A 26696-nucleotide genomic window follows, 5' to 3' on the forward strand; every position below is an offset into this window, starting at 1 on the left:
GCCCCGTGTAATCACTGTGATCCATACAGACTCTCACCCTGGTATGCTCTCTATTTATTATTTATTTTTCTCTGACGTCCTAGTGGATGCTGGGACTCCGTCAGGACCATGGGGATTAGCGGCTCCGCAGGAGACAGGGCACAAAAATAAAAGCTTTAGGACTAGGTGGTGTGCACTGGCTCCTCCCCCTATGACCCTCCCCCAAGCCTCAGTTAGGTTTTTGTGCCCGTCCGAGCAGGGTGCAATCTAGGTGGCTCTCCTAAAGAGCTGCTTAGAAAAAGTTATTAGGTTTTTTATTTTCAGTGAGTCCTGCTGGCAACAGGCTCACTGCAACGAGGGACTTAGGGGAGAAGAAGTGAACTCACCTGCGTGCAGGATGGATTGGCTTCTTAGGCTACTGGACACCATTAGCTCCAGAGGGATCGAACACAGGCCCAGCCATGGAGTCCGGTCCCGGAGCCGCGCCGCCGACCCCCTTGCAGATGCCGAAAAGTGAAGAGGTCCAGAAACCGGCGGCAGAAGACTTTTCAGTCTTCATGAGGTAGCGCACAGCACTGCAGCTGTGCGCCATTGTTGTCAGCACACTTCACACCAGCGGTCACTGAGGGTGCAGGGCGCTGGGGGGGGGCGCCCTGGGCAGCAATGATAATACCTTGTTCTGGCTAAAAATACATCACATATAGCCCCTGGGGCTATATGGATGTATTTAACCCCTGCCAGGTCTCACAAACACCGGGAGAAGAGCCCGCCGAAATAGGGGGCGGGGCCTATCTCCTCAGCATACAGCGCCATTTTCCTGCACAGCTCCGCTGCGAGGAAGGCTCCCAGGACTCTCCCCTGCACTGCACTACAGAAACAGGGTAAAAAAACAGAGAGGGGGGGCACTTTTTTGGCGATATTGATATATTAAGCTGCTATAAAGGAAACAACACTTCTGTAGGGTTGTTCCTATATATTTATAGCGCTTGGGTGTGTGCTGGCAAACTCTCCCTCTGTCTCCCCAAAGGGCTAGTGGGGTCCTGTCTTCGATAAAAGCATTCCCTGTGTGTCTGCTGTGTGTCGGTACGTGTGTGTCGACATGTATGAGGACGATGTTGGTGTGGAGGCGGAGCAATTGCCGGTAATGGTGATGTCACCCCCTAGGGAGTCGACACCGGAATGGATGGCTTTGTTTATGGAATTACGTGATAATGTCAGCACGTTACAAAAATCAGTTGACGACATGAGACGGCCGGCAAACCAGTTAGTACCTGTCCAGGCGTCTCAGACACCGTCAGGGGCTGTGAAACGCCCTTTACCTCAGTCGGTCGACACAGACCCAGACACGGACACCGAATCTAGTGTCGACGGTGAAGAAACAAACGTATTTTCCAGTAGGGCCACACGTTATATGATCACGGCAATGAAGGAGGCTTTGCATATCTCTGATACTGCAAGTACCACAAAAAGGGGTATTATGTGGGGTCTGAAAAAACTACCTGTAGTTTTTCCTGAATCAGAGGAATTGAATGAAGTGTGTGATGAAGCGTGGATTAACCCCGATAGAAAACTGCTAATTTCAAAGAAGTTATTGGCATTATATCCTTTCCCGCCAGAGGTTAGGGCGCGCTGGGAAACACCCCCTAGGGTGGATAAGGCACTCACACGCTTATCAAAACAAGTGGCGTTACCGTCTCCTGAAACGGCCGCCCTCAAGGATCCAGCTGATAGGAGGCTGGAAACTACCCTGAAAAGTATATACACTCATACTGGTGTTATACTGCGACCAGCCATCGCCTCAGCATGGATGTGCAGTGCTGGGGTGGTTTGGTCGGATTCCCTGACTGAAAATATTGATACCCTGGATAGGGACAGTATTTTATTGACTATAGAGCAATTAAAGGATGCTTTTCTTTATATGCGAGATGCTCAGAGGGATATTTGCACTCTGGCATCGAGAGTAAGTGCGATGTCCATATCTGCCAGAAGAAGTTATGGACGCGACAGTGGTCAGGTGATGCGGATTCCAAACGGCATATGGAAGTATTGCCGTATAAAGGGGAGGAATTATTTGGGGTCGGTCTATCGGATTTGGTGGCCACGGCAACAGCCGGGAAATCCACCTTTTTACCTCAGGTCCCCTCCCAACAGAAAAAGACACCGTCTTTTCAGCCGCAGTCCTTTCGTTCCTATAAGAACAAGCGGGCAAAAGGACAGTCATATCTGCCCCGAGGCAAAGGAAAGGGTAAGAGAGTGCACCAAGCAGCTCCCTCCCAGGAGCAGAAGCCCTCCCCGGCTTCTGCAAAGCCCTCAGCATGACGTTGGGGCTTTACAAGCGGACTCAGGGGCGGTGGGGGGTCGACTCAAGAATTTCAGCGCACAGTGGGCTCACTCACAGGTGGACCCCTGGATCCTGCAGGTAGTATCTCAGGGTTACAGGTTGGAATTCGAGAAGTCTCCCCCTCGCCGGTTCCTAAAGTCTGCTCTGCCAACGTCTCCCTCAGACAGGGCGACGGTATTGGAAGCCATTCACAAGCTGTATTCTCAGCAGGTGATAGTCAAGGTACCCCTCCTACAACAGGGAAAGGGGTATTATTCCACACTATTTGTGGTACCGAAGCCGGACGGCTCGGTAAGACCTATTCTAAATCTGAAATCTTTGAACCTGTACATACAAAAATTCAAGTTCAAGATGGAGTCACTCAGAGCAGTGACAGCGAATCTGGAAGAAGGGGACTTTATGGTGTCCCTGGACATCAAGGATGCTTACCTGCATGTCCCAATTTGCCCTTCACATCAAGGGTACCTCAGGTTCGTGGTGCAAAACTGTCATTATCAGTTTCAGACGCTGCCGTTTGGATTGTCCACGGCACCTCGGGTCTTTACCAAGGTAATGGCCGAAATGATGTTTCTTCTGCGAAGAAAAGGCGTATTAATTATCCCTTACTTGGACGATCTCCTGATAAGGGCAAGGTCCAGAGAACAGCTGGAGGACGTAGTAGCACTAACCCAAGTAGTGCTGCAACAGCACGGGTGGATTCTGAATTTTCCAAAATCTCAATTGACCCCGACGACACGTCTGCTGTTCCTGGGAATGATTCTGGACACGGTTCAGAAAAAGGTGTTTCTTCCGGAGGAGAAAGCCAGGGAGTTATCCGAACTTGTCAGGAACCTCCTAAAACCAGGAAAAGTGTCTGTGCATCAATGCACAAGAGTCCTGGGAAAAATGGTGGCTTCTTACGAAGCGATTCCATTCGGCAGATTCCACGCACGAACTTTTCAGTGGGATCTGCTGGACAAATGGTCCGGATCGCATCTGCAGATGCATCAGCGGATAACTTTGTCTCCACGGACAAGGGTGTCTCTTCTGTGGTGGTTGCAGAGTGCTCATCTATTAGAGGGCCGCAGATTCGGCATACATGACTGGGTCCTGGTGACCACGGATGCCAGTCTGAGAGGCTGGGGAGCGGTCACACAGGGAAGAAACTTCCAGGGAGTGTGGTCAAGCCTGGAGATGTCTCTTCACATAAATATACTGGAGCTAAGAGCGATTTACAATGCTCTAAGCCTGGCAAAACCCCTGCTTCAGGGTCAGCCGGTGTTGATCCAGTCGGACAACATCACGGCAGTCGCCCACGTAAACAGACAGGGCGGCACAAGAAGCAGGAGGGCAATGGCAGAAGCTGCAAGGATTCTTCGCTGGGCGGAAGATCATGTGATAGCACTGTCAGCAGTGTTCATTCCGGGAGTGGACAACTGGGAAGCGGACTTCCTCAGCAGACACGATCTACACCCGGGAGAGTGGGGACTTCATCCAGAAGTCTTCCACATGATTGTGAACCGTTGGGAAAAACCAAAGGTGGACATGATGGCGTCCCGCCTCAACAAAAAACTGGACAGGTATTGCGCCAGGTCAAGAGACCCTCAGGCAATAGCTGTGGACGCTCTGGTAACACCGTGGGTGTTCCAGTCAGTGTATGTGTTTCCTCCTCTGCCTCTCATACCAAAAGTACTGAGAATTATACGGCAAAGGGGAGTAAGAACGATACTCGTGGCTCCGGATTGGCCAAGAAGAACTTGGTACCCGAACTTCAGGAGATGCTCACGGAAGATCCGTGGCCTCTACCTCTAAGACGGGACCTGCTTCAGCAGGGACCGTGTCTATTCCAAGACTTACCGCGGCTGCGTTTGACGGCATGGCGGTTGAACGCCGAATTCTAAGGGAAAAAGGCATTCCGGAAGAGGTCATCCCTACCCTGGTAAAAGCCAGGAAGGAGGTGACTGCACAACATTATCACCGCATTTGGAGAAAATATGTTGCGTGGTGTGAGGCCAGGAAGGCCCCGACGGAGGAATTTCAACTGGGTCGATTCCTACATTTCCTGCAAACAGGATTGTCTATGGGCCTCAAATTAGGGTCCATTAAGGTTCAAATTTCGGCCCTGTCGATTTTCTTCCAGAAAGAATTGGCTTCAGTTCCTGAAGTCCAGACTTTTGTAAAAGGAGTACTACATATACAGCCCCCGGTTGTGCCCCCAGTGGCTCCGTGGGATCTTAATGTAGTTTTGGATTTTCTCAAATCCCATTGGTTTGAGCCACTCAAATCGGTGGATTTGAAATATCTTACATGGAAAGTAACCATGCTACTGGCCCTGGCTTCAGCCAGGAGAGTGTCAGAATTGGCGACTTTATCGTATAAAAGCCCATATCTGACTTTCCATTCGGACAGGGCAGAACTGCGGACGCGTCCTCAGTTTCTGTCTAAGGTGGTTTCAGCGTTTCACCTGAACCAGCCTATTGTGGTGCCTGCGGCTACTAGCGATTTGGAGGATTCCAAGTTGCTGGACGTTGTCAGGGCATTGAAAATATATATTTCAAGGACGGCTGGAGTCAGAAAATCTGACTCGCTGTTTATACTGTATGCACCCAACAAGCTGGGTGCTCCTGCTTCTAAGCAGACGATTGCTCGTTGGATTTGTAGCACAATTCAACTTGCACATTCTGTGGCAGGCCTGCCACAGCCTAAATCTATCAAGGCCCATTCCACAAGGAAGGTGGGCTCATCTTGGGCGGCTGCCCGAGGGGGTCTCGGCATTACAACTCTGCCGAGCAGCTACGTGGTCGGGGGAGAACACGTTTGTAAAATTCTACAAATTTGATACCCTGGCTAAAGAGGACCTGGAGTTCTCTCATTCGGTGCTGCAGAGTCATCCGCACTCTCCCGCCCGTTTGGGAGCTTTGGTATAATCCCCATGGTCCTGACGGAGTCCCAGCATCCACTAGGACGTCAGAGAAAATAAGATTTTACTTACCGATAAATCTATTTCTCGTAGTCCGTAGTGGATGCTGGGCGCCCATCCCAAGTGCGGATTGTCTGCAATACTTGTATATAGTTATTGTTACAAAAAAATCGGGTTGTTATTGTTGTGAGCCGTCTGTTCAGAGGCTCCTACGTTTGTCATACTGTTAACTGGGTTCAGATCACAGGTTGTACGGTGTGATTGGTGTGGCTGGTATGAGTCTTACCCGGGATTCAAAATCCTTCCTTATTGTGTACGCTCGTCCGGGCACAGTATCCTAACTGAGGCTTGGAGGAGGGTCATAGGGGGAGGAGCCAGTGCACACCACCTAGTCCTAAAGCTTTTATTTTTGTGCCCTGTCTCCTGCGGAGCCGCTAATCCCCATGGTCCTGACGGAGTCCCAGCATCCACTACGGACTACGAGAAATAGATTTATCGGTAAGTAAAATCTTATTTTTTACACTGCGGCATGCTCGAGGGAAGGGAGAAGGCACCACCCCACCGCCACTACTCCTCCGCCAGCATCACTGCCGAGCCGGTCAGTGTTCCGGCGGCAATGAGCAGTAGGCAGCCACCAGCAACAACAGTCAGGAAGCTGTTACTCCCGGTAGCAGTAGCGTCAAGCTGCAATTCAGCCAGCGGCACGATGATCCGGGAGACAGTGGCAGCACAGGGAAGCAGTACCCCCTCCAATCGCAGCACCAACTAGGAGACTGAGGCAGCAACCTGCCCCCAGCAGCAGCACGACCCTGATGATAGGTAAGATGCATTTTGGTGTCACAAGAAGGTGGCCGGAGTAGTGGCTGGCTGTGGTCACACCCCGGGGAAAAGTGATAGTGATTTCAGTGTTCCCTTGCGCGGGGATTGGATGTGTAGATGCATGGAGGCTATGTATGTATAGATGTGAGCGGCAGTGTGCGGATGTATGAGAGCGGCAGTGTGCGGATGTATGAGAGCGGCAATGTACGGCTGTATAACTGCGTCGGTGTGCAGCTGTATGAGTGCGATGGTGTGCGGCTGTATGCGTGCGGCAGTGTGCGGCTGTAAGAGTGCGGCAGTGTGCGGCTGTAAGAGTACGGCTGTAAGAGTACGGCTGTAAGAGTACGGCTGTAAGAGTGCGGCTGTAAGAGTGCGGGGTTGTACGGATGTATGAGAGCGGGGTTGTACGTATGTATGAGAGCGGGGTTGTACGTATGTATGAGAGCGGCAGTGTATGGATGTATGAGAGCAACAGTGTACAGTTGTGTGAGAGCGGCAGTGTGCGGATGTATGAGAGTGGCGGTGTACGGATGTATGAGAGCGGAAGTGTATGGATGGCAGCGTCATAGGGAGGGATGTCTGAATGCTGTTATAGGGTTCCTAATACAAAATGCCACGTTGGGCTTGATGGGCAGGTAGTGCGGCAAGCACACCCAAATTGGCATCTGACGTCGCCCGCAGTCCACACTGTTGTGAGGAGTCAGAGTTAATTTTGACTGTGTAGTGTACTCACAGAGGACCTACCGCCCGTCCACTCCTCGCATCTGAGCAGCAGGTCAGGCTCTTATTTTCTTTTTAATCAGGAGAGGCCGAGGGAACTGTGAGCAGGGGGGCAGAGCTACATGGGACCCAGAGGGGCTGCTGTGCTGTCAGAGAGGGAGAGGAAGAGAGAGATGAAGCTACTGCAGATCCCCAGCTGATTGTTAGGTGCCGGGTTGAAGGGTGATGTGATCACCCTTCTCCCTCGCTGCCGCTGGGGACCGCATCTAGGCTTCCTCCATCGAGGGCATGCGGCGCAGCAGTGGGCAGCGTGTAATGAGTTTGTCTGACTCATTATACTGCTGCCTGTTGTGGACACCTCCGTCCGTACGGACTGGTGTACATGCCCAGCACAGAGGTGACAGTGTTGGTGGAAGTGCTGCCCAGTTCTGACCCTGCAGGCCTCCCTGATCTGACTGCTGCTGCTGCGGCCCGAAACCCCTGCCGGTCCCCTCCATAGACTTCTGCCTGTCCAGCGCTGAGGTACTAGGGGTAGCCCAGCTGCGGGAAGGGTATGTCTCTGGCTTTCTCTCCGGCAGGGGAAGGTGACAGCGGCGGAGGAAGTGCTGCCCACCTCAGACACTGCAGGCCTCCCCGATCCAGCTGCGGCCACAGCTGATGCTGCCAGAACCCCCTGCTGGTCTCCTTTGTTGACTGCCGCATGGCCAGTGCTGAAGTACTGGGGGTAGGCCAGCTACGGGAAGAGTGTCTCTGCCTCGGGCTCTCTCTCTCTGTCAGGGGAAGGAAGGGCTGATTCTCTGGCACAACAGGGAGGGCTAGGCTGCAGGAACACAGCACTGGAAGAAACAGGAGGCCGAACTCATGACCAAAAAGTGAGCAGTGCAGTGATCAGCCCCCTAGTCTTTCCCTCTCTCTGGGTGCAGAGCTGTATTCTACAGAGAGAGCTGGGATGGGAAGAAGGGGAACGGCACCTGACACACACATACACGCGCAACACCTGACACACACACATACACGTGCGGCACCTGACACACACACACACGTAGCATCAGACACAATAAAATAAACATGCAGCACCTGACCCACACATACACGCGCAACACCTGACACACACACATATACACGTGCGGCACCTGACACACACACGTAGCATCAGACACAATAAAATAAACATGCAGCACCTGACACATGCATATACACGCAGCACCTGACACATGCATATACACGCAGCACCTGACACATGCATATACACGCAGCACCTGACACATGCATATACACGCAGCACCTGACACATGCATATACACGCACACCATCAGACACACACATACACACGCAGTGCCTTACTCACACACACATAGACACGTGCAGCACCTGAGGCACACACATAGACACGTGCAGCACCTGAGGCACACACATAGACACGTGCAGCACCTGAGGCACACACATGTACACGCGCAGCACCTGATGCACACTCATGTACACACGCAGCACCTAATGCACACTCATGTACACGCGCAGCACCTAATGCACACTCATGTACACGCGCAGCACCTGACGCACACTCATGTACACGCGCATCACCTGACACAGACATACGTATTCATGCACAGCACCAGACATACACTTGTACACACGCGGAGCACCTGATACTCACACACATATACACCCGCAACACCTGACACACACACACACGTGCGGCAGCTGACGCATACACACGCACCATCAGACACACTCATATATACACGCAGCACCTGACACACACATACACACAGGAGCTGACACACACATACACAGGCAGCACCTGACACACACACACATATACACGTGCAGCACCTGACACCACGCACTCACACGTACAAGCAATGCATTTCACGCCTACCTCCAGCCTCAGTTACAGGCTGCTGCCGCCTACCCCCCTCCCTGCATCAGCTGCAAAGGCAGCAAAATATTTTGACCAAAGTCTAAAGGCCCATACACATTAAACGATGTCGCTCTGTGAGCGACATCGTCTAATGTTTCCCCTCCCGGGCCGGCCGGCGGCCGACTGTACACACTGAGCGATATGACCGCTCATATCGCTCAGTGACGTCACGCCCCCGCCAGCCCTGCATGAAGGTCGTGGACGACAGTCCACATCCTTCCTGCATGCCCTACCGACAGCGACGATTGTTGCCGACCCGCGGGGCCGCGCATCGTTTGTCGCTGGCTGCATACACACTTAACGATAAAATGAGCGACGTCGCTCATTAAATCGTTAAGTGTGTACGGACCTTAAACAATTCGGTTTGGTTAATAAAATAATTTTGCACAGAACAGTGATGTTATACGAACATTTTCATTAAACATTTAAAAAATCAAATGTTTATTCTTACAGTGAAATTTTACATTTCTGAATAAAAAAAATAAATTTAAAAAAAGCGATGAAATTCCATAGACAAAAAACCTTACGGTTTCACATGTCCCATTAAGGCTTCTTAGACATGATCGAAATTTCAGAAACCTGTTGTAACTCTTCCACTCAAACTCCAAAAAGCAATGAAATTCCGATCATTAAGGCTGACGCCTTAATGGACGTGTTCCTTGCGCAATACAGATATGGTATGCCATCACAGCCTGTGGGTAAGTGCAGATTCAGCACTCTCACAGAGTGAGATTGCTGTCACTCACACAATGGTGGAGCTGCTAATTCACAGATTTGTGTGCTCATTGGAATACACACATGCAGTCTATGCAACTGAAGGTCTGAGCGGAAGACAAAGCTGCTCAGATGAGGTAAGAGTGTTATTGATTGGAGGGAGGAGAGCGGTGTGGATGGGGGAACAGAAGTGTGTGGATAGAGGGAACACTAAGCAGCACTAATGGGGGGGACAGAGAAACACAGGGGGTAATTCAGACCACAGCAGCAGCAGCAGTGATTGCAGTCTGAATTAGTTTGTGAGGTGCGCACGTGCAATGGCCGCACTGCGCGTGCGTACCCCAGGAGCCCAGTGAGATGCTATCACCCTGCCTGATTGATAGGCAGAGGTGGTTGCGGGGAAGGAGGGGGGCGTGCAAACAGCGTTAGAATGCCATTGGCAGGGCATGGTCTGCACAACAGAGGCGTTTCCGGACCACTGGGGGGTGGGCTGTGGCGGTTATCCCCCTGCCAAGAGCGCAGGATCCACTAAATTTACCTTCAGGATGTCACCCCATTCATGTAGCTAAGAGTGGTGTGGATAGGGGGTAGATTAAGCAGCAAGTATGGGAAGGGAGACAGAGCGGTGCAGATGGGGGAAATGGTGCAGATGGGTTGAAAACACTGGCATGGATGGGTAGAAAACTGGTGCAGATGGGAGAGAAGACAGTGTGCCATGTACTGGAGGAGGCAGAGTGACGTTGAAGAAGGAAACACTGAGCAGCACAGAGAGAAGGAAACGGTGGTACAGACAATGCACAGGTGGGGAGAGACAGATGGTACAGATAAGTTAGTACAGACTAGCACAGATGGGAGAACACAGCAGTAGGGATTGGGGAAGACCGGGCAGCATGGGGGTGTATAGGGGAAGTAAGTGTAGATGCATAGACCGTAGATGGGGTATTATAGTTTAGCAATTAACCAAGATGTTTGAGGGAGCTAAATGTGTATACTAAGTGAGATGGATGTATGGAGTTAGAAGGATGTTGTAACAAGGTGGCATTGTTGTGGTGACTGAATGGGATGGTTGTGGGCACTGTGTGGGATGGGAGCACCACAAAACTGCTCAGACCTTCAGTTGCATAGACTGCATGTGTGTATTCCAATGAGCACACAAATCTGTGAATTAGCAGCTCCACCATTGTGTGAGTGACAGCAATCTCACTCTGTGAGAGTGCTGAATCTGCACTTACCCACAGGCTGTGATGGCATACCATATCTGTATTGTGCAAGGAACACGTTCATTAAGGCGTCAGCCTTAATGATCGGAATTTCATTGCTTTTTGGAGTTTGAGTGGAAGAGTTACAACAGGTTTCTGAAATTTCGATCATGTCTAAGAAGCCTTAATGGGACATGTGAAACCGTAAGGTTTTTTGTCTATGGAATATATATATATATATATGTATCTATCTATCTATCTATCTATCTATCTATCTATCTATCTATCTATCTATCTATCGTATGTGTGTGTATATATGTATCTATCATGTATGTATGTATGTATGTATCTATCTTGTATGTATGTGTTCTATCTATCTATCTATCTGTCGTGTGTGTGATATATGTATGTATCTATCATGTATGTGTTATATGTATGTATCACACCTTCCTCTATACATACATATACATACATACATACATACATACATACACCTATATCTGTACGTACACTGACATACACACACCAACATCTATACATAAACACGCTGACCCCTAAACGTACACCAACGTACCCACATGTGAATCTATACATACATGTGCTGACACCTGGACATACACTGATGTACCCACACCTAACATCTATACATACACATGTTACAACTGGACGTATACAGACGTACCCACATTTGCATCCATGCATATATAGATGTAGGTGTGTGTACGTCAGTGTACGTCCTGGTGTCAACGCGTGTATGTATAGATGCAGGTGTGGGTACGTCTGTGTATGTCCAGGTGTCAGAATGTGTATGTATAGATGCAGGTGTGGGAACGTCAGTGTAGGTTCAGGTGTCAGCGCGTGTATGTATAGATGCAGGTGCTTGTATGTCCAGATGTCAGTGCATGTATGTATAGATGCAAGTGTGGGTACGTCGGTGTATGTCCATTTGTCAGCGCGTGTATATATAGATGCAGGTGCTTGTATGTTGGTGTATGTCCAGGTGTCAGCATGTGTATGTATAGATGCAGGTGTGGGAATGTTGGTGTATGTCCAGGTGTCAGGGCGTGTATGTATGGATATTAGGTGTGGGTACATCAGTGTATGTCCAGGTGTTAGCGCATGTATGTATAGATGCAGGATAATAATCGCACAGCGTGCCCCCCGCCAACCACAAACCTCCCCCACCCCCCTGTATGACATAAACACCGCTAATTCCACTTACACACAATAATTTCAGTTTGCGACCAGGAGCCGGCAATGTATGTGCACCCAAATGAAGCCACTGTACATGCCCTGCAGGCTGCTATGTACTGCACAGGTGCAACAAATTTAAATGCCCTATCTTTAAAATGGGGCATATTTTACTAAATTAAAAAAACCTGTAACTTTCTGTAAAACCTTAACCCCAAAAGGCACTACACTAACATCGGGGTGTAGAGTTGGATGTTGATCCAAGGCACCAACAGGCTAAAGCTTTGACTGTTCCCAGGATGCCTTGCACCGCCTCCTCTATAACCCTGCCCAGTGGCGTAACTAGACCTTTGTGGGCCCCATAGCAAAATTCTGAATGGGCCCACCAGCACTCAACAAGAATGAGTGGCGTTTGGGGTCAGAAAAGTAGAGGGGAAGGGGTCTGACAGAGTAGGGGGCAGGACATGAATGAATAGAAACTGAGGTGTCCATTATATAAAGAAATACAGTATGTGTGTCTGTGTGTATATCACACACACACATATAAGGGAAATTCAAATGCCCTCAATTATTGCGCCCATTACACTCTGGTTTAGGTGCACAAAGCACCTAAACCTGAATAAAGTAATGGGCGCGATCGTGAAAAGACACCGTTTGGTTGCCCAAATGGGTCTCTTTGCACACATTTCAGCTTGTTTCCCCTGGGGGTAGCGAGCTGAAATAAACATGTCGCACCCGTTGGCAGCAACATTAGAATAGCTGCTGACGGGCACGATTGAGGGAGGAAAGGGACATTTGAATCCAGCCCATAGATGCAATGTGAATATGTAATTTGTACCTTCCTATCTTAAAATGTATTTCTCTAACGTCCTAGTGGATGCTGGGAACTCCGTAAGGACCATGGGGAATAGCGGGCTCCGAAGGAGGCTGGGCACTCTAGAAAGATCTTAGACTACCTGGTGTGCACTGGCTCCTCCCACTATGACCCTCCTCCAAGCCTCAGTTAGATTTCGTGCCCGGCCGAGGTTGGATGCACACTAGGGGCTCTCCTGAGCTCTTAGAAAGTTATAGTCTTAGAATTTGTTATTTTCAGTGAGACCTGCTGGCAACAGGCTCACTGCAGCGAGGGACTAAGGGGAGAAGAAGCAAACTCGCCTGCTTGCAGCCGGATTGGGCTTCTTAGGCTACTGGACACCATTAGCTCCAGAGGGATCGACCGCAGGCCCAGCCTTGATGTTCGGTCCCGGAGCCGCGCCGCCGTCCCCCTTACAGAGCCAGAAGCAAGAAGATGGTCCGGAAAATCGGCGGCATGAAGACTCTGTCTTCACCAAGGTAGCGCACAGCACTGCAGCTGTGCGCCATTGCTCCTCTCACACACTTCACACTCCGGTCACTGAGGGTGCAGGGCGCTGGGGGGGGGCGCCCTGAGGCAGCAATAAAAACACCTTGGCTGGCTAAAATACCTCAATATATGGCCCCAGGGGCTATATAGGAGGTAAATACCCCTGCCAGAATTCCATAAAAAACGGGAGAATAGGCCGCGAAAAAGGGGCGGAGCCTATCTCCTCAGCACACTGGCGCCATTTTTCCCTCACAGTTCGGCTGGAAGGAAGCTCCCTGGCTCTTCCCTGCAATCTACATGTACCAGTAAGAGGGAAAAGAGAGGGGGGGCATTAAATTTGGCACTGTATACAGTATATTATATAAAAAGCAGCTATTAGGGACATAACTCAGTTAGTCCCTGTATATATATAGCGCTCTGGTGTGTGCTGGCATACTCTTACTCTGTCCCCCCAAAGGGCTTTTGTGGGTCCTGTCCTCGTTTAGAGCATTCCCTGTGTGTCTGCGGTGTGTCGGTACGGCTGTGTCGACATGTTGAATGAGGAGGCTTATATGGTGACAGAACAGAGGCCGATATATGTGATGTCGCCCCCTGTGGGGCCGACACCAGAGTGGATGGATAGGTGAAAGGTATTAACCGACAGTGTCAACTCCTTACATAAAAGGGTGGATGACGTAACAGCTGTGGGACAGCCGGCTTCGCAGCCCGCGCCTGCCCAGGCGTCTCAAAGGCCATCAGGGGCTCAAAAACGCCCGCTCTCTCAGATGGCAGACACAGATGTCGACACGGAGTCTGACTCCAGTGTCGACAAGGTGGAGACATATACACAATCCACTAGGAACATCCGTGACGTGATCCCGGCAATAAAAAATGTGTTATACATTTCTGACTTTAACCCAAGCACCTCTAAAAATGGGTTTTAGGTTTGGGGAGAAAAAACAGGCAGTGTTTTGTTCCCCCATCAGATGAATAAATGAAGTGTGTGAAAGCGTGGGTTCCCCCGTTAAGAAACTGGTAATTTATAAAAAGTTACTGATGGCGTACCCTTTCCCGCCAGGTGGATAAGTTACGCTGGGAGATATCCCCTAGGGTGGATAAGGCGCTCACACGTTTGTCAAAAAAGGTGGCACTGCCGTCTTAGGATACGGCCACTTTAATAGGTACCTGTTGATAAAAAACAGGAGGCTATCCTGAAGTCTGTATTTACACACTCAGGTACTAGACTGAGACCTGCAGATAGTGCTGCTGCAGCGTGGTCGGTGACCCTGTCAAACAGGGATACTAGTTGGCAAACATAAAAACATATTAAAGACGTCGTCTTATATATGGGGGATGCACAGAGGGATATTTTGCCGGCTGGCATCCAAAATAAATGTAATGTCCATTCTGTCAGGAGGGTATTAGAGACCTGTCACTGGACAGGTGATGCTGACTTAAAAAGCGCATAGAGAGCCTTATAAGGGTGAGGAATTATTTGGGGATAGTCTCTGGGACCTCGTATCCACAGCAACTGCTGGGAAGAAATAATTTTACCTCAGGTTTCCTCACAGACAAAGGTACAGTCCTTTCGGCTTCAGAAAAGCAAGCGGGTCAAATGGCGCTTCCTTTCTGTACAGAGACAAGGGTAGAGGGAAAAAAGCTGCACCAGTCAGCCTGTTCCCAGAATCAAGATTCTTCCCCCGCCTCCTGTGAGGCCACACCATGACGCGGGTGCTCCACAGGTGTAGCCAGGTACGGTGGGGGGCCGTCTAAAAAATTTCAGCAATTAGTGGGCTCGCTCACAGGTGGATCCCTGTTTCTTTCAAGTAGTATTTCAGGGGTACAAGCTGGAATTCGAGATGTCTCCCCCCAGCCGTTTCCTAAAATATGCCTTGCTGACAACTCCCTCAGGCAGGGAGGCTGTGCTAGAGGCAATTAATAAGCGGTATTCCCAGCAGGTAATACTCAAGGTGCCCCTACTTCAATAAGGACGGGGTTACTATTCCACACGGGTTGGGGTACCGAAACCGCATGGTTCGGTGTGACCCATTTTATATTTAAAATCCTTGAACAAAAAAATTCAAGTTCAAGATGGAATCGCTCAGGGCGGTTATTCCAAGCCTGGACGAGGGGGATTACATGGTATCCTGGGACATCAAGGATGCTTACCTGCATGTCCCCATTTACCATCCTCGCCAGGAGTACCTCAGATTTGTGGTACAGGATTACCATTACCAAGTCCAGACACTGCCGTTTGGACTGTACATGGCACCGAGGGTGTTTTATTAAGGTAATGGCCGAAATGTTGATACTCCTTCAAAAAAAAGGGAGTTGTAATTATCCCGTACTTGGACAATCTCGTTATAAGGGCGAGGTCCAAGGAGCAGTTGGTAGTCGGGGTAGCACTATTTTGGAAAGTGCTACAACAGCATGGTTGGATTCTAAACAGTCCAAAGTCACAGCTGGTTCCTATGACACGTCTACTGTTCCTGGGGATGGTTCTGGACATAAACCAGAAATAGTGTTTCTCCCGGAGGAGAAAGCCAAGGAGTTGTCATCTCTAGTCAGAGACCTCCTGAAGCCAAAATAGGTAGCGGTGCATCATTGCACGCGAGTCCTGGGAAAAATGGTAGCTTCCTACGAAGCAATCCCATTAGGCAGGTTCCATACAAGAACTTTTCAGAGGGACCTGTTGGACAAGTGGTCCGGATCGCATCTTCCGATGCATAGGCTGATAACCCTGTCTCCAAGGACCAGGGTATCTCTACTGTGGTGGCTGCAGAGTGCCCATCTTCAAGAGGGCCGCAGGTTCGGCATACAGGACTAGGTCCTAGTGACCATGGATTCCAGCCTTTGAGGCTGGGAGGCAGTCACACAGGGAAGAAATTTCCAGGGACTTTGGTCAAGTCAGGTTATTTCCCTACACATAAATATTCTGGACCTGAGGGCCATTTACAATGCCCTGAGGCCGGCAAGGCCTCTGCTTCAAAACCAGCCGGTACTGATCCAATCAGACAACATCACGGCAGTCGCCCATGTAAACCAACAGGGCGGCACAAGAAGCAGGATGGCGATGGCAGAAGCCCCAAGGATTCTCCGATAGGCGGAAAATCATGTGTTAGCACTGTCAGCAGTGTTCATTCCCGGAGTGGACAACTGGGAAGCAGATCTTCTCAACAGACACGACCTCCACCCGGGAGAATGGGGACTTCCTCCAGAAGTCTTCCAATAGGATTGTACACCATTGGGAAAGGCCACAGGTGGACATGATGGCGTCCCGCCTCAACAAAAAGCTATAAAAGATATTGCACCGGGTCAAGGGACCCTCAGGCGATAGCTATGGACGCTCTGGTAACACCGTGGGTGTACCAGTCGGTTTATGTGTTCTCCCCTCTGCCTCTCATACCAAAGGTACTGAGAATAATAAGAAGGCGAGGAGTAAGAACGATACTCGTGGATGGCCAAGAAGAGCTTGGTACCCAGAACTTCAAGAATTTATATCGGAGGACCCATGGCCTCTGCCACTCAGACAGGACCTGCGGCAGCAGGGGCCCTGTCTGTTCCAAGACTTACCGCGGCTGCGTTTGTCGGCATGGCGGTTGAACGCCGGATCCTGAAGGAAAAGGGCATTCCGGAGGAAGTCATTCCTACGCTTACTAAAGCCAGGAAAGAGTTTACAGCAACTCATTATCACCGCATATGGCGAAAATATGTTGCATGGTGTGAGGCCGAAAGGGCCCCAACAGAGGAATTTCAACTAGGTCGATTTCTGCATTTCCTGCAAGCAGGAGTGACTATGGGCCTTAAATTGGGTTCCATTAAGGTACAGATCTCGGCTCTGTCGATTTTCTTTCAAAAAGAACTAGCTTCAGTACCTGAAGTTCAGACATTTATAAAAGGAGTGCTGCAGAGTCAGCCCCCGTTTGTGCCTCCTGTGGCACCTTGGGATCTCAACGTGGTGTTGAGTTTCTTAAAATCACATTGGTTTGAACCACTAAAAACCGTGGATCTGAAATATCTCACGTGGAAGGTGGTTATGTTATTGGCCTTGGCTTCTGCCAGGCGAGTATCAAAGTTGGCGGCTTTGTCTTGTAAAAGCCCTTATTTGATTTTCCATATGGATAGGGCAGAATTGAGGACTCGTCCCCAGTTTCTCCCAAAGGTGGTGTCAGCGTTTCACCTGAACCAGCCTATTGTGGTGCCTAGGCTACTAGGGACTTGGAGGACTCCAAGTTGCTAGACGTTGCCAGGGCACTGAAAATATATGTTTCCAGAATGGCTAGAGTCAGAAAATCTGACTCGCTGTTTATCCTATATGCACCTAACAAGCTGGGTGCTCCTGCTTCTAAGCAGACTATTGCTCGTTGGATTTGTAGTACAATTCAGCTTGCACATACTGTGGCAGGCCTGCCACAGCCAAAATCTGTCAATGCCCATTCCACAAGGAAGGTGGGCTCATCTTGGGCGGCTGCCCGAGGGGTCTCGGCTTTACAACTTTGCAGAGCAGCTACTTGGTCAGGGGCAAACACGTTTGCAAAATTCTACAAATTTGATACCCTGGCTGAGGAGGACCTGGAGTTCTCTCATTCAGTGCTGCAGAGTCATCCGCACTCTCCCGCCCGTTTGGGAGCTTTGGTATAATCCCCATGGTCCTTACGGAGTTCCCAGCATCCACTAGGACGTTAGAGAAAATAAGAATTTACTCACCGGTAATTCTATTTCTCGTAGTCCGTAGTGGATGCTGGGCGCCCATCCCAAGTGCGGTTTATCTGCAATACTTGTACATAGTTATTGTTAACTAAATCGGGTTATTGTTGAGCCATCTGTTGAGAGGCTCTATTGTTTCATACTGTTAACTGTGTTTCATATCACGAGTTGTACGGTGTGATTGGTGTGGCTGGTATGAGTCTTACCCGGGATTCAAAATCCTTCCTTATTGTGTACGCTCGTCCGGGCACAGTACCTAACTGAGGCTTGGAGGAGGGTCATAGTGGGAGGAGCCAGTGCACACCAGGTAGTCTAAGATCTTTCTAGAGCGCCCAGCCTCCTTCGGAGCCCGCTATTCCCCATGGTCCTTACGGAGTTCCCAGCATCCACTACGGACTACGAGAAATAGAATTACCGGTGAGTAAATTCTTATTATAGTAGTGTATACACTAGAGGTCTTTCCGAACCCCCTAATCCTAACATTGTAATTTGCTTTAGGGCGCACCTCCAATTAGTCTAGTGTTTCGTATTTTCACATTAAATACTTTCTTGCATTGGTTGGTTAAAGATTAGATCGTATATTTTTCTAGATATAGCTGTGCATAGTCTACAAGGCTACATGCTTCTCCCCTAACTAGAGATGTGCAGCGGGCATTTTTCGTGTTTCATGTTTTGGTTTTGGTTTCGGATCCGCAGTTGTGTTTTGGATACGGACGCGTTTTGGCAAAACCACCCTTTTGGGTTTTGGATTCGGGTGATTTTTTTTTTAAAACCTCAAACAGCTAAAATCATAGAATTTGGGGGTAATTTTGATCCTATAGTATTAAGCTCAATAACCATAATTTCTACTCCTTTCCAGTAGAGATGAGCGGGTTCGGTTTCTTTGAATCCGAACCCGCACGAACTTCACTTTTTTTTTCACGGGTCCGAGCGACTCGGATCTTCCCGCCTTGCTCGGTTAACCCGAGCGCGCCCGAACGTCATCATGACGCTGTCGGATTCTCGCGAGACTCGGATTCTATATAAGGAGCCGCGCGTCGCCGCCATTTTCACACGTGCATTGAGATTGATAGGGAGAGGACGTGGCTGGCGTCCTCTCCATTAGAATAGATTAGAAGAGAGAGAGAGAGAGAGAGATTGTGCAGACAGAGTTTACCACAGTGACCAGTGCAGTTGTTGTTAAGTTAACTTTTATTTAATATATCCGTTCTCTGCTATATCCGTTCTCTGCCTGAAAAAAACGATACACAGCAGTCACACAGTGTGACTCAGTCTGTGTGCACTCAGCTCAGCCCAGTGTGCTGCACATCAATGTATAAAAGCTTATAATAATTGTGGGGGAGACTGGGGAGCACTGCAGGTTGTTATAGCAGGAGCCAGGAGTACATAATATTATATTAATTTAAAATTAAACAGTGCACACTTTTGCTGCAGGAGTGCCACTGCCAGTGTGACTAGTGGTGACCAGTGCCTGACCACCAGTATAGTAGTATATTGTTGTATACTATCTCTTTATCAACCAGTCTATATTAGCAGCAGACACAGTACAGTGCGGTAGTTCACGGCTGTGGCTACCTCTGTGTCGGCAGTCGGCAGGCAGTCCGTCCATCCATAATTGTATTATAATATATACCACCTAACCGTGGTTTTTTTTTCATTCTTTATACCGTCATAGTGTCATACTAGTTGTTACGAGTATACTACTATCTCTTTATCAACCAGTGTACAGTGCGGTAGTTCACGGCTGTGGCTACCTCTGTGTCGGCAGTCGGCAGGCAGTCCGTCCATCCATAATTGTATTATTATAATATATACCACCTAACCGTGGTTTTTTTTTCATTCTTTATACCGTCATAGTGTCATACTAGTTGTTACGAGTATACTACTATCTCTTTATCAACCAGTGTACAGTGCGGTAGTTCACGGCTGTGGCTACCTCTGTGTCGGCAGTCGGCAGGCAGTCCGTCCATCCATAATTGTATTATAATATATTCCACCTAACCGTGGTTTTTTTTTCATTCTTTATACCGTCATAGTCAGTCATACTAGTTGTTACGAGTATACTACTATCTCTTTATCAACCAGTGTACAGTGCGGTAGTTCACGGCTGTGGCTACCTCTGGGTCGGAACTCGGCAGGCAGTCCGTCCATCCATAATTGTATTACAATATATACCACCTAACCGTGGTTTTTTTTTCATTCTTTATACCGTCATAGTCAGTCATACTAGTTGTTACGAGTATACTACTATCTCTTTATCAACCAGTGTACAGTGCGGTAGTTCACGGCTGTGGCTACCTCTGTGTCGGAACTCGGCAGGCAGTCCGTCCATCCATAATTGTATTATTATAATATATACCACCTAACCGTGGTTTTTTTTTCATTCTTTATACCGTCATAGTGTCATACTAGTTGTTACGAGTATACTACTATCTCTTTATCAACCAGTGTACAGTGCGGTAGTTCACGGCTGTGGCTACCTCTGTGTCGGCAGTCGGCAGGCAGTCCGTCCATCCATAATTGTATTATAATATATACCACCTAACCGTGGTTTTTTTTTCATTCTTTATACCGTCATAGTCAGTCATACTAGTTGTTACGAGTATACTACTATCTCTTTATCAACCAGTGTACAGTGCGGTAGTTCACGGCTGTGGCTACCTCTGGGTCGGAACTCGGCAGGCAGTCCGTCCATCCATAATTGTATTACAATATATACCACCTAACCGTGGTTTTTTTTTCATTCTTTATACCGTCATAGTCAGTCATACTAGTTGTTACGAGTATACTACTATCTCTTTATCAACCAGTGTACAGTGCGGTAGTTCACGGCTGTGGCTACCTCTGTGTCGGCACTCGGCAGGCAGTCCGTCCATCCATAATTGTATTACAATATATACCACCTAACCGTGGTTTTTTTATACCACCTAACCGTGGCAGTCCGTCCATAATTGTATACTAGTATCCAATCCATCCATCTCCATTGTTTACCTGAGGTGCCTTTTAGTTCTGCCTATAAAATATGGAGAACAAAAAAGTTGAGGTTCCAAAATTAGGGAAAGATCAAGATCCACTTCCACCTCGTGCTGAAGCTGCTGCCACTAGTCATGGCCGAGACGATGAAATGCCAGCAACGTCGTCTGCCAAGGCCGATGCCCAATGTCATAGTACAGAGCATGTCAAATCCAAAACACCAAATATCAGAAAAAAAAGGACTCCAAAACCTAAAATAAAATTGTCGGAGGAGAAGCGTAAACTTGCCAATATGCCATTTACCACACGGAGTGGCAAGGAACGGCTGAGGCCCTGGCCTATGTTCATGGCTAGTGGTTCAGCTTCACATGAGGATGGAAGCACTCAGCCTCTCGCTAGAAAACTGAAAAGACTCAAGCTGGCAAAAGCACCGCAAAGAACTGTGCGTTCTTTGAAATCCCAAATACACAAGGAGAGTCCAATTGTGTCGTTTGCGATGCCTGACCTTCCCAACACTGGACGTGAAGAGCATGCGCCTTCCACTATTTGCATGCCCCCTGCAAGTGCTGGAAGGAGCACCCGCAGTCCAGTTCCTGATAGTCAGATTGAAGATGTCAGTGTTGAAGTACACCAGGATGAGGAGGATATGGGTGTTGCTGGCGCTGGGGAGGAAATTGACCAGGAGGATTCTGATGGTGAGGTGGTTTGTTTAAGTCAGGCACCCGGGGAGACACCTGTTGTCCGTGGGAGGAATATGGCCGTTGACATGCCAGGTGAAAATACCAAAAAAATCAGCTCTTCGGTGTGGAGGTATTTCACCAGAAATGCGGACAACAGGTGTCAAGCCGTGTGTTCCCTTTGTCAAGCTGTAATAAGTAGGGGTAAGGACGTTAACCACCTCGGAACATCCTCCCTTATACGTCACCTGCAGCGCATTCATAATAAGTCAGTGACAAGTTCAAAAACTTTGGGTGACAGCGGAAGCAGTCCACTGACCAGTAAATCCCTTCCTCTTGTAACCAAGCTCACGCAAACCACCCCACCAACTCCCTCAGTGTCAATTTCCTCCTTCCCCAGGAATGCCAATAGTCCTGCAGGCCATGTCACTGGCAAGTCTGACGAGTCCTCTCCTGCCTGGGATTCCTCCGATGCATCCTTGCGTGTAACGCCTACTGCTGCTGGCGCTGCTGTTGTTGCCGCTGGGAGTCGATGGTCATCCCAGAGGGGAAGTCGTAAGCCCACTTGTACTACTTCCAGTAAGCAATTGACTGTTCAACAGTCCTTTGCGAGGAAGATGAAATATCACAGCAGTCATCCTACTGCAAAGCGGATAACTGAGTCCTTGACAACTATGTTGGTGTTAGACGTGCGTCCGGTATCCGCCGTTAGTTCACAGGGAACTAGACAATTTATTGAGGCAGTGTGCCCCCGTTACCAAATACCATCTAGGTTCCACTTCTCTAGGCAGGCGATACCGAGAATGTACACGGACGTCAGAAAAAGACTCACCAGTGTCCTAAAAAATGCAGTTGTACCCAATGTCCACTTAACCACGGACATGTGGACAAGTGGAGCAGGGCAGGGTCAGGACTATATGACTGTGACAGCCCACTGGGTAGATGTATGGACTCCCGCCGCAAGAACAGCAGCGGCGGCACCAGTAGCAGCATCTCGCAAACGCCAACTCTTTCCTAGGCAGGCTACGCTTTGTATCACCGCTTTCCAGAATACGCACACAGCTGAAAACCTCTTACGGCAACTGAGGAAGATCATCGCGGAATGGCTTACCCCAATTGGACTCTCCTGTGGATTTGTGGCATCGGACAACGCCAGCAATATTGTATGTGCATTAAATATGGGCAAATTCCAGCACGTCCCATGTTTTGCACATACCTTGAATTTGGTGGTGCAGAATTTTTTAAAAAACGACAGGGGCGTGCAAGAGATGCTGTCGGTGGCCAGAAAAATTGCGGGACACTTTCGGCGTACAGGCACCACGTACAGAAGACTGGAGCACCACCAAAAACTACTGAACCTGCCCTGCCATCATCTGAAGCAAGAAGTGGTAACGAGGTGGAATTCAACCCTCTATATGCTTCAGAGGTTGGAGGAGCAGCAAAAGGCCATTCAAGCCTATACAATTGAGCACGATATAGGAGATGGAATGCACCTGTCTCAAGTGCAGTGGAGAATGATTTCAACGTTGTGCAAGGTTCTGATGCCCTTTGAACTTGCCACACGTGAAGTCAGTTCAGACACTGCCAGCCTGAGTCAGGTCATTCCCCTCATCAGGCTTTTGCAGAAGAAGCTGGAGGCATTGAAGAAGGAGCTAACACGGAGCGATTCCGCTAGGCATGTGGGACTTGTGGATGCAGCCCTTAATTCGCTTAACAAGGATTCACGGGTGGTCAATCTGTTGAAATCAGAGCACTACATTTTGGCCACCGTGCTCGATCCTAGATTTAAAGCCTACCTTGGATCTCTCTTTCCGGCAGACACAGGTCTGCTGGGGTTGAAAGACCTGCTGGTGACAAAATTGTCAAGTCAAGCGGAACGCGACCTGTCAACATCTCCTCCTTCACATTCTCCCGCAACTGGGGGTGCGAGGAAAAGGCTCAGAATTCCGAGCCCACCCGCTGGCGGTGATGCAGGGCAGTCTGGAGCGACTGCTGATGCTGACATCTGGTCCGGACTGAAGGACCTGACAACGATTACGGACATGTCGTCTACTGTCACTGCATATGATTCTCTCAACATTGATAGAATGGTGGAGGATTATATGAGTGACCGCATCCAAGTAGGCACGTCACACAGTCCGTACTTATACTGGCAGGAAAAAGAGGCAATTTGGAGGCCCTTGCACAAACTGGCTTTATTCTACCTAAGTTGCCCTCCCACAAGTGTGTACTCCGAAAGAGTGTTTAGTGCCGCCTCTCACCTTGTCAGCAATCGGCGTACGAGGTTACATCCAGAAAATGTGGAGAAGATGATGTTCATTAAAATGAATTATAATCAATTCCTCCGCGGAGACATTGACCAGCAGCAATTGCCTCCACAAAGTACACAGGGAGCTGAGATGGTGGATTCCAGTGGGGACGAATTGATAATCTGTGAGGAGGGGGATGTACACGGTGATATATCGGAGGGTGAAGATGAGGTGGACATCTTGCCTCTGTAGAGCCAGTTTGTGCAAGGAGAGATTAATTGCTTCTTTTTTGGGGGGGGTCCAAACCAACCCGTCATATCAGTCACAGTCGTGTGGCAGACCCTGTCACTGAAATGATGGGTTGGTTAAAGTGTGCATGTCCTGTTTTGTTTATACAACATAAGGGTGGGTGGGAGGGCCCAAGGATAATTCCATCTTGCACCTCTTTTTTCTTTTCTTTTTCTTTGCATCATGTGCTGATTGGGGAGGGTTTTTTGGAAGGGACATCCTGCGTGACACTGCAGTGCCACTCCTAGATGGGCCCGGTGTTTGTGTCGGCCACTAGGGTCGCTAATCTTACTCACACAGCTACCTCATTGCGCCTCTTTTTTTCTTTGCGTCATGTGCTGTTTGGGGAGGGTTTTTTGGAAGGGACATCCTGCGTGACACTGCAGTGCCACTCCTAGATGGGCCCGGTGTTTGTGTCGGCCACTAGGGTCGCTAATCTTACTCACACAGTCAGCTACCTCATTGCGCCTCTTTTTTTCTTTGCGTCATGTGCTGTTTGGGGAGGGTTTTTTGGAAGGGCCATCCTGCGTGACACTGCAGTGCCACTCCTAGATGGGCCCGGTGTTTGTGTCGGCCACTAGGGTCGCTAATCTTACTCACACAGCTACCTCATTGCGCCTCTTTTTTTCTTTGCGTCATGTGCTGTTTGGGGAGGGTTTTTTGGAAGGGCCATCCTGCGTGACACTGCAGTGCCACTCCTAGATGGGCCCGGTGTTTGTGTCGGCCACTAGGGTCGCTAATCTTACTCACACAGCTACCTCATTGCGCCTCTTTTTTTCTTTGCGTCATGTGCTGTTTGGGGAGGGTTTTTTGGAAGGGACATCCTGCGTGACACTGCAGTGCCACTCCTAGATGGGCCCGGTGTTTGTGTCGGCCGCTAGGGTCGCTTATCTTACTCACACAGCGACCTCGGTGCAAATTTTAGGACTAAAAATAATATTGTGAGGTGTGAGGTATTCAGAATAGACTGAAAATGAGTGTAAATTATGGTTTTTGAGGTTAATAATACTTTGGGATCAAAATGACCCCCAAATTCTATGATTTAAGCTGTTTTTTAGTGTTTTTTGAAAAAAACACCCGAATCCAAAACACACCCGAATCCGACAAAAATAATTCGGTGAGGTTTTGCCAAAACGCGTTCGAACCCAAAACACGGCCGCGGAACCGAACCCAAAACCAAAACACAAAACCCGAAAAATTTCAGGCGCTCATCTCTACTTTCCAGTCTATTCTGGACACCTCACACCTCCCAATATTATTTTTAGTCCTAAAATTTGCACCAAGGTCCCTGGATGACTAAGCTAAGCGACCCAAGTGGGCAGCACAAACACCTGGCCCATCTAGGAGTGGCACTGCAGTGTCAGACAGGATGGCACTTAAAAAAATAGCCCCAAACAGCACATGATGCAAAGATAAATAAAAAAAGAGGCGCAAGATGAAATTGTAGTGTGTCTCTCCTGCTCAGTGTCAGTTCTCAGTAGTATCCTCATCAGTGCTCAGTATCACTGCTCATTGTCTTGTGCTGCATTGTGGTGCTCAGTATACTAGAGTACATTACTAATAGTCCAGTGCTGCATCTTGCTGCTCAGTGTCAGTTCTAGTATCCTCATCAGTGCTCAGTATCACTGCTCATTGTTTTGTGCTGCATTGTGGTGCTCAGTATACTACAGAACATTACTAATAGTCCAGTGCTGCATCTGGCTGCTCAGTGTCAGTTCTAGTAATCTCATCAGTGCTCCGTATCACTGCTCATTGTCTTGTGGTGCTCAGTATACTACAGTACATTACTAATACTCCAGTGTCTTGTGCCGCATATGGCTGCTGTAGGGTGCTGTGGTAGTGTCCTGTCACTGTGCATATGTCATCATTCCAGTCACAGTGACATACCCTCCAACTGTACCTTTTTAATAGGTACAGTACCTTTTTTTCATGGTCTGTACCTATTTTTGGCTCTCCAAACTTCCATTGAAAGTATAGGAAAAGGGGCGTGACCACGCCCCCTTTACCCATGACCACGCCCCTTTTTCTAATTTGTACCAATTTTTGTGTGTAAAATGTTGGAGGGTATGCAGTGATATCTGGTATCTATCTAGTGGTATCTAATTCCAGACATTACCACCGTCTAATTCCAGATATATTTCTGGCATATAATTCCACACATTAAAAAATGGAGAACAAAAAGGTGGAGGGTAAAATAGGGAAAGATCAAGATCCACTTCCACCTAGTGCTGAAGCTGCTGCCACTAGTCAAGGCAGAAACAATTCAATGCCATCAACATTATGTAATGATTATACGATACATTATATATCATATCATTGTATGGTTGTAAAATACAACTTAAAAACTTTAATGAATAAATACATAAAGTAGCTTTTATGTAACCTTTTTAAACCTATTAGCATAGACCGAATCTCATCGTGTGTATAGGCCTTTAGTTCAACAACAGCATGGGACCAGTTAGTGTGTTTTGACCACTGCACAGCACCTGGTGTTATATAGTAAGCACCACTATGGCATAGTATACAGCATTATGGGCCTGATATGAGTGTGACCAGCGGTGATGTGGAATGCAGTAGGAGGTGCTGTTTAGTAAGCACCACTTCTATATTCACCATGCAGTATATTGTGTGAATATAGAAGTGTTGGCTGTGTTATATATTAGAGTAATTATTGCAGCTCCCAGCTAAAATTGCAACA

Source organism: Pseudophryne corroboree (assembly GCF_028390025.1).
Source record: "Pseudophryne corroboree isolate aPseCor3 chromosome 7 unlocalized genomic scaffold, aPseCor3.hap2 SUPER_7_unloc_7, whole genome shotgun sequence".
Classification (NCBI taxonomy): Eukaryota; Metazoa; Chordata; class Amphibia; order Anura; family Myobatrachidae; genus Pseudophryne; species Pseudophryne corroboree.